The sequence below is a fragment of the Molossus molossus genome, unplaced genomic scaffold, assembly GCF_014108415.1.
Source record: "Molossus molossus isolate mMolMol1 unplaced genomic scaffold, mMolMol1.p scaffold_m16_p_7, whole genome shotgun sequence".
Lineage (NCBI taxonomy): Eukaryota > Metazoa > Chordata > Mammalia > Chiroptera > Molossidae > Molossus > Molossus molossus.
The window spans coordinates 29,943,467-29,957,240 of record NW_023425401.1 but is presented as its reverse complement, the minus strand read 5'-3'; the positions used below and the strand labels follow the sequence as shown (position 1 = coordinate 29,957,240).

At 42.9% G+C, this 13,774-nt stretch overlaps 1 long non-coding RNA gene across 2 annotated transcripts; it reads right to left on the bottom strand.

Annotated features, from left to right (window-relative positions):
• Nucleotides 1–500: 500 nt before the first annotated feature.
• Nucleotides 501–13,508, bottom strand: LOC118620516. 2 transcript variants are annotated; one of them, XR_004957440.1, is made up of 4 exons: nucleotides 13,420–13,508; nucleotides 9,971–10,110; nucleotides 3,880–3,982; nucleotides 501–933 (listed from the first exon to the last, which is right to left on the bottom strand). It is a non-coding gene; the product is annotated as an uncharacterized LOC118620516 (long non-coding RNA). The 2 variants fall into 2 exon arrangements; XR_004957441.1 differs by lacking the exons at nucleotides 501–933; nucleotides 3,880–3,982 and adding an exon at nucleotides 9,629–9,709.
• Nucleotides 13,509–13,774: the final 266 nt, after the last annotated feature.

Here is a 13,774-nt window from a genome sequence, read left to right as displayed (position 1 = left end):
CAACCCTCGGCTGTTCTCGGCTTGCTCTCTGCCCCCACCCTCCCCCACGTTCCGCTTGTCTAGATACGTTAGTGCAGCCTGGACATCACCTCATTCCTGTGGGGACTGCTAAGGGTGGGACCTCTGCTACCTCAGGCCAGAACCTGGGGGGGAAAGGGGAATAGGTAGGAGGCAGTCGTGTGTAGAATGGAAGAAAGAGCAGAGGAGCAGGGAGAGGGCAGGAAGTAAACTTGCCTCTATGCCCCTCGCTGTCGGAAAAGAAATAATGGAGGGGCTGCCACGGAGAACAGAGGGCCCGTCCCAGCTATTCAGAGACGGCCTGGTTTGCTTCACAGTAAACGGTGTTGCTTCTGCTCATATCTCTTTTACAGAAAATTATTGCCTAGCATTGTTGTCATTTTCCTCTGCGTCTTATTCCTGTCCCCACTCTGTACATTATGCAGTTATTTTCCCTCCTATTCTTAGGTCTCATAGACAATACAGTGGTTACCTGACATGGATTTGTTGCCCCACCAATTTGTGTTGAATTGATGCGTGGGGAGCCGGTAGACCAGCCTCCACACACAGTGCCGCCTGTGGACTTTAGGTGCTCTGGTAAAACACAGCCTTCCTTCCTCTGGGTCTGCAGCAGTCAATCCAGACTAACCTGACCTGCAGCTCTTGGGTTAAGTCTGCGCCTCCGGCTGTGAGCACGTCAGGTAAAGGGACAGTTTAACTACCAGCTCCTGGCACAGCTCTGGCATTCAGAAGGTTCTTGGATGTTTGCGATGTGCAAGTTGATTTTCTATCTCAATATCACTTGACTGGTGTCTGATTTCTTCATCACCAGGAATGAAATCAGTTCTAGGAAGGTAAAAACACAGGGCCCGGGTCATCCGGCTCCTTTCTGATGTAACTGCAGACATCCCATAAGACCTCTTCGAGTTTCTGCATCTGTAAACCAAGTGGACTAAATCAGTTGTAAGGATGCCTCCAGTCAGAGATCGAAGCACTAAAGATGTAGGAGGCATTTGGAAGCATGACACTAGGGAAAAGCCAATAAACCTGTATAAATCCCCTGCAGATCAACCTTACTTCATGTAAACCTCACCATAACCTTGAAATGTGTATTTTACTCTCACTTGAAGAACAAAAATATTGAGTCTCAGAGCTTTGATTTGCTCAAGGTCAGATAGTATGTATGCCTAGGACTTCAACCCAAATCTGCTGGAACCCACCGCCTGCCATCTCTAACCTCACAGGCTGCTTCTCTGGGGGGTGCTGACCACACAAGACGGTGTCCTGAGGGCCTGCTGAAGAACCAGTGGCTCCTTTAGAATGAAAATAGTTCTCATCCCCCCTTTTATCACAGGTCATAACAGAAGACGGAGTTTCACAACATGACATTTCAGGATTAGTAAATGGTGTCTTATTCCTAGCACTGCCTTTATTCTCTAGCCTATCGGAAGAGCCAGAAGCATTTAAAATTATTTTATTTGAATTACAGAGAAAGAACAAACATTTTCCTGGCTTCCTACGGACCTTAAAGTTAGTATCCCTTCACCAACCTACCATACAATCCTCCCACTCCTCCCCCAAACATACACATAAAACCAAATTTATCAGTCCAGGGACACTTTTGAACTTCAAGTCCATACCCTTCTAACAGCTTTGGCTAAGAAAGATACTTGAAATAATTAAACTCTACAATCTGGAAGAAAGATTTCATAAAAATCTAGTTGATTCCCAGTATTTACATTATAAGAACCCCTTTCCGGTGGGGGAGGGGAGAAGAGTGGGGTAGAGGGTGTCAATGTGGGGAAAAGGAGGGACATCTGTAAGAAAAAAAGAACCCCTTTTCTACCAAACATAAAAATGCAACTCCACATTATAGCTGTGCCATTTTTAGTATCCATTGATTGAGAAAATAAGTAATAAAAAGTCAAGTTTTGTCATTTCTGCACCTCTGCGGCCCCTGTATCGTGCACATCTATGACAAATAGCTGACGGCAAGATAGGCTGGGCCAATTGTCAAGGGCCTTGGGAGGCATACCAAGGAGTCTGAAATTTATTCTGCAGGCAAAATGAAGTCAAGAGAGGTTTTAAAGCAAACTGACAGGACCAGATTGATTTTTTTTCTCCCCAGAAGATAATTTTGGCAGCAGTGTAGACAACCAATTGTGAAATGAAAGAACAGTGGCAAGAATTCAGGAAGGAGGTCGGAGACCACATCAGGAGCCACAGTGCTGCAGAGATACGTCTGACTCCAACACTAGAGGACTTGGTGAGCAGCCAGATAGGACAGTGCTGGAGTGAGGGTGCTCAAAGATGTTCTAAATTTGGAAACTTTTGGAGACTGTTACCTTGAAAAGAATAAGGAATAGCAGAGGAGAAATGTATATTTTGGATGAGGTTGGGGGTTGGAGTGGTGAGACTAATCATACTGATAGGGATCTATTTGTATTATTAAGTTTGAAACGATGTCTCTTTTCAGCATGTCATTGGATATTTCAGTCTGAAAATAAGGAGATCTGAGCTTGTTTTGACAATGCTTACAAGTCCGGTAGGCCTTGGTTCAAATCCACTTACTAGCTGGCTCAAGGAAAATCCTGAACTTTGCCCAGAATTAGTTTCCTCAATTGAAAACTGGGATGATTCATACCCATGTCAAAGGGTTACCTACTAAACATTATAGGATGTTTTTTAAATTAAAGATTATACATATTAGTAAAGTACATAGTTTATGGTACCTCTTCATAAATCAGCAGGTGCTACTATGTAGATTGCAAGACACCAGAGTGTGGGTACCATCCCCTGAGATAGTGAAATTTATTATGGAAACCAAGAGACAAAAATAAAAGGCAGGGCCCTGGGGATGCAATGCTAGAGAAAGAACCGAAGGAAGGACAGGCCAAAAGGCTGAGAAGGAGAGACGGGAATCAGGGAAAGAGGGTGACCTGGCAGTCACCAGACGAAAAAGGTTCAACAAGCAAGAGGTAGGTCTGATTCCTGAAGACAGGAACTAAACATCAATTTTGAATTACTGAGGGAGTCACAACGCCCTGAAGAGTGATGTGAGGGTGATGGCAACGTGCCCGGGCAGTAGTCAGGCCCTCCTGCAGCTGGGAAAGGTTAACTATCAAAATCATTATACAGCCCTGGCCGGTTTGGTTCAGTGGTTGGAGCGTTGGCCTGTGGACCAGAGAGTCCCAGGTTCTGTTCCCACTAGGGGCACATACCAAAAAAAAAAAAAAATCATTATACAATTGCAAGAGAGAAGGTAACCTGAATTAAAAAAGGAGAGCAGAACCAACAGTACTGACAATGTTAAAAAAACAACAACAACAAACACATCTATTTGTCGTACTTGGAGCAGTTAATGTCTGCTGCTGAAGTTTCTCCTACAGATGCGAGAAAACATGTTCCTGTGCTTTCTGTCTGTCTGATTGTGGCAGCCAAGACTGAATGTTGCACTAGAGGAAATACTAAAACATGTGGGAGAGGGCGAGATAATTTTTACAACTCAGAAATAAGCTGTAAAGAGTGAAGAGCCTGTTTTACTCCAAAAAAGGAATTAAAAAATCGAATCAAAATAACTGTTCAAACAAAAAGATAAGTATAAGTAATCCTCTGTCCCTCATCTATAAATAAAATAGATCAACAACTGCTGTTAGCACTATTCTAATCCCAAATCCAACCCCTTCTATGATGACTTTCTACTGTGCAAATTTAGCTCAATTGGAACTACATTTCCCAGAATTCCCTTCCCTGTGTGGTTGTGGGTAATGGTTAGGCATAAGAGAAACTTGCATGAGAGTTCAACTTCCAGAGCAAAGCTGCAGCCACTAAGGTCTAAAGGTCAGTTGGCGTGCCCTGCTGAAGTTCACTTATATCACTTACATTGTTGGCCCACCTTGTTGGAGTGGGGCAGCATATGGGTCTGGAGCTGGATCCAGTTCCCTCCTATCTCCTCTTCCAGCTTCTCCATATCCCAGGTCAGGTGCTGGGGGTAGGGAGGTGAGAGGGTTGGTCATCTACTTCATAAAGTTGAAGACACTGAGAGACAGACAGGATTCCAGTTTGTTCCCACTCTCCCTTGCTTCAAATCTAAAATTTCCTCCCAACTCCTGGACCTGCTGACTGCATCAGCCAGAGACCTACCACCAGACACAGAGGCAAAACCTTTCCATAGACCTTTTCATCACCACCCACAACTGTGTAAGATCTACAGTAAATCCAATATTTCATATTACTCTTAGTGGTTGTTTCCTGACTAAACCCTGACTGATACAGAAATTGATACTAAAAGTGGTTCGCCCAGACTTCCGGTCAAGATGGTGGCGTAGGTAAACGCGGTATCGCGTCCTCCCACAACCACATCAAAGTTACAACTAAACTACAGAACAACCATCATTCAAAACCGCCTGAAATCAAGCTGAATGGAAGTCGTACAACTACGGAACTAAGGGGAAAAAAAAAAAGCAGCTACATCTAGACAGGTAGGACGGGCAGCGGCGCAAGGGGTGGGCGGTGGCGGCGCAGCGGCGGCAGAGCGCGCAGCGGCGAGAGGGGCTGGTCCCACACCCAAGTGTGGCGGATAAAAATCAGGAGGATCCCGCGGCTGGGAAGGTCCTTCCTGAGGACTGAGGGGTCCCCGTCCCACACCAGGTGCCCCGTTCAGGGTTCCAGTGCCGGGAAGTCCCCATAACTTCTGGCTGGAAAAACCAGCGGAAACTGAGGCTCAGGGAAGCTGAAGTGGCTGGAGCCCCAGGCAGCTCCTTAAAGGGCCCGCACACAGACTTATCGGACTCTCTCCCTCTAAGCTCGGAGGGGAGGCAGCTCAAGGGGCACCAGAGACATACAGGGAAGAACTGAGCTGTTTGGCACTGGAGCGAGGGCTGGAGAGGGGGCTTTCTCTGGGACAAACGTGCTGTCAGAGGCCTTTGTTCCTTTGGTGAGCCCTTCCCGGGGGCGGCAGACAGAAGCCATATCTGGGACTCCAGCAACCTGGCTCACACTGGTAGCCCCGCCCTGGTGATTCCCTGAGGCCCTGCCCCGCCCCGCCCCACACAACTTTCAAGCTGGTGCCACTTGCTTAACCATAGGATTGGCCGGTCTTGGATCCTGCTTCAGGTTTTTCCTAAATTCTTTCAAACGAGCAGCACCGGGTCTCAGCGAGCCCCATACCTCTCATTAAGTAATACACAGAAACAAACTCAGGGAGGCAGCCAAAATGAGGATACAAAGAAACAGGTCCCAAATGAAAGAACAGAACAAAACCCCAATAAAAAAACTAAGCGAAAGGGAGATAAGCAACCTAACAGATACTGAGTTCAAAATACTGCTTATAAGGATGCTCAATGAACTTAGTGAGAACCTCAGTGAACTTAGGGAGGGCATCAAGAGCATAAAAAAGTACCAGTTAGAAATCATGGATACACAGTTAGAATTAAAGGAGGCATTAACTGAAATAAAGAATAATTTACACAGCTTCAATAATAGAGTATGTAGATCCAAGGAGCAAACCATCAATTTGGAATATAAGGAAGCAAAAAATCCCCAATCAGAAGAGCAAAAAGAAAAAAGAATCCAAAAAAATGAGGATAGAGTAAGGAGCCTCTGGGATAACTTCAAGCGTGCCAACATTCGCATCTTGGGGGTGCCCGAAGGAGAAGAGAGAGAACAAGAAATCGAAAACCTGTTTGAAACAATAATGGCAGAAAACTTTCCTAACTTGGTGAAGGAAACAGACATACAAGTCCAGGAAGCACAGAGAGTCCCAAACAAGATGAACCCCAAGAGGCACACACCAAGACACATCATCATCAAAATGCAAAAGGTTCAAGACAAAGAGAGAATCTTAAAAGCAGCAAGAGAAAGGCAGCTAGTTACCTACAAGGGAGTACCCATTAGGCTGTCAGCTGATTTCTCAAAAGAAACTTTGCAGGCCAGAAGGGAGTGGCAAGAAATATTTAGAGTGATGAAAACCAAGAACCTACAACCAAAATTACTCTATCCTGCAAAGCTGTCATTTAGAATCGATGGACATACAAAAACTTTCCCAGACAAGAAAAAGTTAAAGGAGTTCATCACCACCAAACCGTTATTATATGAAATGATGAAGGGTCTTTTTGAAGAAAAAGATAAAATGTATGAACAAACAAAATGGCAATGAATGCATATCTATCAACAATGGAATCTACAAACAAAATGAACAGGAAGAACAGAAACATTCTCATAGATACAGAGAACATTTTGTTGGTTGCCAGTTGGGAAGGGGATTGGGGGAATGGGTGAAAAAGGTGAAGGGATTAAGAAGCACAAATTCATTGCTAGACTGACAAACCTCAAAGGGAAAGGGGTTGGGAGGGTGGGAAGAAATAAACCAAAGAACTTATATACATAACCAATGGACACAGACAATAATGTGGGAAAAGGTGGGAGGGGGGCGGGAGTGGGGAGGAGGGGGTCAATGGGGGAAAAATGTGGAACATCTGTAATACATTTTACATCCAACAATAAAGATTTGGGGAAAAAAATAAAAATAAAAAAAAATAAAAAAAAAAGACTTCCCAAGAATTCTAGACATGGACTTATGATAGAATAATTTGGGGCATTTGGAATATAGACTACATGTAGAATAGGTGCAAAGTAGGCCAAAAAAATATTTTAGACAAACTCTTATTTCATTGTAATTGGCTGAGTAGTGGGAAAATGATCTGCTTATTGAAATATGTACAGGCAATATTATATTCATCCCAGAACTTGAACAAAAGAAAAAAAATTTCAATACATTTATAACATTAGCTTTATTTTAAATTCAAAACACGGCAAAGAGAGAAAATAAATAACTGGAAAGGCAACCACAAATAATCTAACTTGGGGAAAATACCTAATTAAATTTAGCAAATTAAATCTTAAAATATAAAAAAACAGAATAAAATCTTAGAAATTCATTAATGTGGTTCATTGCATATACCAATCAAATGAATAGAACCCAACAGAAATTCCTAAAATATCTAAATAAAATAAAAATAGAAGGAAATACATAGAATATAGTGCTTGGTATTTGTTTTCTTTCAGGACATTGACAAAATTATTTCACTGTGTTTCTACTGACATTGATAATGCTAAGAAGTTACCCTTGGGTTTGATTGTCATTTTTCTGTATGTGATCTTTTCTTACTGATTGTCTTTGTTCTTCTGAAATATATATATTTCTTTTAATTTATTCTGTGTGAGGTTGAACTTCTTTGGTATAAGCACAGTGGCTTTGGTTTGAGAATTTTTAATCATCACCACAATGGATATTTTTTTTCCTTCTCATTGTTTGTGTTACATGTAGAATAGGTGCAAATGAATGGAATAAATAAAACATCAATATAATGCTTCCATTCTAAAAAAAAAAAAAAAAAAAAAGTGGTTCGCCCAGCCAGTGTGGCTCCATGGTTGAGCATCAACCCATGCACTAAGAACTCGCCAGTTTCATTCCTGGTCAGGGCACATGCCCAGGTTGTGGGCCAAATCCCCAGTTGGGGGCATGCAGGAGGCGGCCAATCGATGTTCTCTCTCATCGATATTTCTTTCTCTCTCTCCCTCTCTCTCTAAAAATCAATAAGGAAAAAAAATTTTTTTAAGTGGTTTGTGGGGAACAGAACCTTAATGACGTTCTCTGAACTACTTTTGGGTTATCTGGAATTGATTTTCTGATACAGTTAGAGAGGTTATAACAAAGGAGATGCCGCTAGTTCATGACATGCAATAGAGTTACTTGAAATATTACCTGTAGACATCTGTACTCAAGTGCTAATAAAAGGCAAGAATTTGAGCGAACCAACTGCTACCAAGGAAGATTTTAGTGAAAATAAGTAAGCAGTTTGGGAATCAATGGTTGCTTCCAAGTGCACTAAAGAATGTGAGGAAAGAAACTGGTAAGCCTCAGGATTTATGATTGTTCTGGAAGATAAGGATATCCTGTACCACAGAGCCAAGGTTTCTGAAACCCAGACATGAAATTCAATCCGGTGGGTGGCTGAATTACAAAATGAATCCTCAACTTTGCAAGGTTTCTTATGGTAAGGTTAGGACATAGATGGAGAAGGAATAGGACTTAAAATTTGGGATGAGAATACGTGAGCAGATTCCAATGAAACTGGAAACCTTAAAGCCCTAAATTCTACAGTCTTCTTTGCCAGTAGACAGCCCTTCCATGACTGTCTGAGGGAGTTAGTCTTCCTCAGCCTGAACACCTGGCATTCCTCGAGGTAGCTGCCTTCCAAGAAACTGCTGCTCTTCAGGAGCTATCCTCATGCCTCTCATGACTTCTAGACTCACAACCAGACTCTATTCCCAGTGGGCCCCAGGAGGTAAGTTAAAAAGTGTGACTTCTAAGGAGGTCAATACACACCAAAAGAATTGAAGAGTTTGTCAATTTATATTGCCAGAACCTCAGCAATGTGCATGAGAATGGATCCGAAGTCGTATTGGATCAGGGAAGAAGAAACAATGTTGAACTCACTGAATTTAGACGGTTTAGGTGCACTAAGCAGAGATTCTGGAATCAGTGTGTTTGCTTGAGGGTCTGCAAATGGCTCTAAACATTTGGTTGGTTGGTTACTGATCTGGAGTTAAAGGTATTTTAAAACTAAATGAATTTGAAGTTTCATTACCTTCTTGGTATACTGATGAAGGGATCCAGAGGCATAGGGAAAATAATATGCTTAAGAGGGTACCTGTTCAGATACCTTCTATGTCCCCAGAATGGTCCAGAGGATACAGAGGACACACTTTTCACTAAGGCTTTGATAAATGCTTTGAGGGAGGAAGCCCAGCATCCACAAAAACCTCTACGGTGGCTGTCTCTAAAGACTAGAAATGAGAGGGGAAATTTGTCATCACACTGGGATCTCTGAATTCAATGGGGATGATGAGATCCTGAAGTAGCTGGAGTCAACTGGCGGCATCTAATCACAGCAGACAAGGAAGATGTGGTTACCATAATGGGCAGCAGAGCTGAAAGTTATCAGAAAAGTCTGACCCATAGAGACCCTAGACATTTGATAGTCATGAGGTCCCTAGAACTAAAATAGATGATCACCCTACCAAGGTCTTACTTGATTTGTATAAGTAGTGTCTACCAGACTTGGCAATAAAGAATGGTGGGCCCGCAATCAGTAGCCAGATGTTAGCCAGTTTATACACAGAAAGCCCCTTTAAAAAAAGGAAGAGAGGGTCTCCTTGAGGAACATGCTTACTAGACAACCAAAAATGTATACTCTAAGTCTTCCTCCCAGCCCTAGTTGAGTGGTTTTCAACTGGGGGCAATTTTTCCCTCTGGAGGAGAGTTGTCAATATCTGGAGACGTTATGAGCTGCTGCAGCTGGGAGAGTACTACTAGAACTAATGGGTAGAGGACAGGACACTACTGAACATCCTACAATGTACAGCACAGCCCCCACAACAGAGAACTGTGTAGCCCAATATGTCAAGAGTGCTAAGATTGAAACTCTGCTTTTCCCAAGAGGCCTGTGACCACTGAGTTTCAACAAGCAGAAAGTGGGTCAACATCACCATCACTTTCAGTGGTTCGGGAGGGCCCAGACCAAACACTAAGGTTGGATTTCACGTATACAATAAATCAGAATTACAGCACAGATTGAAGAACGATGTGAGCACAGTATTTAGGCATTCCCGGAGCTCTGAACGTTGAATTATCCAACATATTATATAACTGCAAGAGAGAAAATTATCTGGATTAAAAATAAAAAGAACACAATTAACCATATTAAGAAACTACAAGAAAATTTTGTATAAATGTCAAGAGATCCTTTTTCTTTCACTTGCCAAAGGCCATTAGCGACTGCACTGCAGAAATCAATCCCACTCCAACTCTTCTCATCTCTCTGCGGCTACTCCCTCCCACCCGCCCCTCCCCTTGCCCGGAAGCTGCCACTGCATCTCTCCTGGAAAGCCACTTGGATAGCCTCTTTACCTTTCCCTTGTTGCTGGAGAATCTGTTCTTGATGTGCCGCTGGTCCTAAGACGTAGATTACTCACAACACTCCTGAGCGCCAGAGTCCAGGTGAGTTGGTGGCCACAGTGCATGAAATGAAGTTGGGGTCTTTTTCCTACCTTGAAGGAAAGCCCAGAGGTACGAGTCAAGAAGACACTGATCCAGTTTTGCTCTCCAGGACAGAAAGGTCTCCCTGTTTCCTTGCTTCCATTTCTCATCCTGCCCCACTGCCACACACTACGCCGCAGATGATCCTTCAAACCACAAATCAGGTCACCCCCACGAGGGCCTGCTGGAGCCTGCGCCTCGTCTAGGTAGTCTCGAGCAGGGCCTGAGGGCCTTACAGGTTTTCATCTCTCCGGGTGATTCTAACTTGTAGCCAAGGCTAAGAACCACAGGCCGTCAGCTGTGGTTCTCAAAATCGAATGTGCATACAAATCACCTGAAGGTCTTGTGAACTTCACTTTCTGAACCAGTGAGGGCTGGATAGGGGTCTGAGAAGCTACAGGTCTAACCAGCTCCCAGGTAGTATTGATGCCACCTTCTGAGGACCACACTCTGAGTAGCCAGAGCCTAGGAGTGTAAAATCATCACTCCCCCTACCCAAACCATACTTGCCCATAATTACTTGTAATCATATTTTTCACCCTCTACCAGTCATTTCCCAACCTCTTGGACCCACTAATAACTCTGTAGCCAGCCAGCTCGGGACCGCCCAACAGGACCTTCAGGACAGATGTCTGTGGACAGAGGAATGACATAACGATGATGCCCACTATGAGAAGGCCCAGAATATTTGAATGGAAAACACTATTATTTCTTCCCAGTGTATATTAAGACTTTCTTCCAGGTAAAATTAAGCAAAATTCAACCCTGCCAAGTCCTATTGGGGACGGGGTGTGAAAACCTAATCACAGTACCCTCCCCTCTCTGCTATTTTCTCATCTTTTGATTATTACCATCTCTCTGAGAAGCACTCTTAGACATTTTTCCCCTATTCGCTCCCTCTTCCCATAAAACAATACCACAGATGATATATATATATATACACACACACACATTCACTTATGTCCATTTGTGGTCCTTTATAGGGTCACAACCATAGTAACACCCCAGTATTTTTGTTTGTTTATTGTGGTTTTGTTTGTTTTTGGCTGCCCCCTGGTGGGCAATATCACCTTTGTTGACAGTGCATGACCTTCAATCTTCCATTCACTCATTCCTACAATCTAGATCCCTGGCCCGGGGTGGAGATGTATGCTTAGCCGTCTTCTCCAGCCTGACCTTGCAAGGCCAAGTTGTAAGTTAGAGAGGACATGACTTCAGAATCATGGAAACCAAGGAAAACCCTGCCTCTGCTATTTGTAAGTTGTGGGACCTAAAGCAAGTATCTTTCCCTCTCTAATCCTAAATGCTCCAATTGTTAAATGTGTGAATTAAAACGTTCACCCCGAAAAAACATTGTGAGGTGTAGGGGTGTGGTGAAGCCTTCGTAAAGCATAAATTATAATACCCCTGGAAAACCTGACTAGAGTTCTGTTTCAAGCGTCATGCCAAACTCCTGCGCCACACTGACCCCAACGTGCCTCCTCAAACACCCTCTCCCCCAAACAGTACTCACCACCACTATCCTATTTATCAAAGTGATCATCCATCTTCTCAGACTACCTACCACCTACACGTTACCTTCACCCCAGTGCATATCCCTACTTTGCAGAGTACAATTCAAACTGGGTGTGTGATTTTTTTCCTGTCCAGTTTCCAACCACAACTAGAAAGAGGGAATCAGCCCTTGACCTTTGCCTTATAAACCAGATACTGTGCCATCCTCCAGAGAAAAGCAGTCTCCTCCCACAATATCATGACCTTCCCCTCTGCCAGCTCTCAGGTCTGCCTATTCCTCCTGGACTTGCCGACATAACCCAGTGCTTAGCCCAGGGCCCCGCAGACAGGAAGCCCTAGATCAGTGGTTCTCAACCTTCCTAATGCCACAGCCCTTTAATACAGTTCTCATGTTGTGGTGACCCCCAACCATAAAATTATTTTTGTTGCTACTTCATAACTGTAATTTTGCTACTGTTATGTCTTAGGCGACCCCTGTGAAAGGGTCATTCGACTCCTAAAGGGGTCGCGACCCACAGGTTGAGAACCGCGGCCCTAGATAAACACACCTGTTGTCTGCTTCTCCATTGCAGGCATCCGAACACTCACTCCCCAGTGCGGCTGGCTCTGTCATCCACGCGCTGTGCGACTTCCTGCAGGTGACCTTGCCTCCTTGACCCTAACTCCTTCACTTGTCAAATGGCAGTTAAAAGAACCACCTCCAGGGCTGTCATGAGAGTGGGGACAATGAGAGGATTCGACACCCAGCAGAGAACCTGGCTCCCATTTGGGGTCTCTCGAGTGAAAGACTGACCTAAAAAGATGTTGGCCCTGGTGATGCTGCCGGAAGAGCAGGTGGCTTTCCTGGGAGGAAAAATAGTTTCCTGGGAGAAAAAATAGTTTCCAGCTTCTTCTTTTTATTTTTAAATTTCAGGATACAACTGAGAACTAAATTGTATCATATTACAGTACAGACTTATTACTATAGAATTAGCATTATTATTTCCTGACTCCAACCCTTTCCTGTAGTGGATCCTACCATCAGGGCCCAAGGCCTCTTCAGATTCTACTGCATAAAAATATATCTTTTAGATATTCAGCATTTCAACAAATAAAAAATTTAGTATTCTATAAATAATTAATTTTTAGCCATTTCCATCATGTAAGCTTTATTTCGTGCAAAGGAGAAGGGTAGCGGCTTCTGATTTTCCTACTAAATAAGCATATAAAATGAAATAAAAATTCAAAATTCTATCAAAAGTACATTTGATATTGTCATGGTTCCAAGACCCGGTTGGTCCTCAGAATCACCTAGAGCATCTTAAACATAAAGATGCCTGTTTGGGGCCATAACAAATGTGCTTCTACGAACATCTTATAGTTGTGTTTTGGGGCACATATACACCCTCCTCTGTGGAGTGCACATCTGAGACTAGAATTGCTGAGTCAAAGACTACACACGTGATCAGCTTTGCAGCCATTCCCAAAGAGTTTCTCATAGTGGTTGCACAAATCGACTGTGTATAAGAATCCCCATTGTTCCATATCCTCATTATTGCTTGGTATTCTCCATCCTTTCATAGTAATCATTCAGATGGTTGTTTTCATTTGCATATCCTGAACCACTAATGAAGTTGCCCACCATGTGTTTATTGGTCATTTGTATATTTTCTTTTGAGATGTGTCAAATATTTTTTTAATCGAGTTGGTTTTTAAACTTATTACTCTGTAATATATATATTATAGATAATTAATATATAATTATAGATAACATATAATATTCAGGTACTAGTCCTTTGTTTTGTATTGAGAATATTTTTCCTTACCTCTCATTCTGTAAATGGTGACTTGTGTTGAACAGAAGTTCTTAATTTCCATATATCTCAATTATTGGTTGTTGACTATCTGGGTACCTGTCAAGAGTAACATGGATAAATAAATAGTGGTTCATTTGCAGAATGAAATACTACACAGCAATGAGGATGAACAAACCACAACTATCTACAACAATATGAATGAATCGCATGTAACGAGGGGAAAAAAGCGAACACTGAAGTATATATTGTTTTTAATTCTGTGGAGTTTTTTTTAATCCAAAAATAAACTACACTAATCCATGATGTTAGAGGTTAACTTTCACTGGGCTGTAGTCACTAGACAGGGTACAAAAGGTCTTGATCT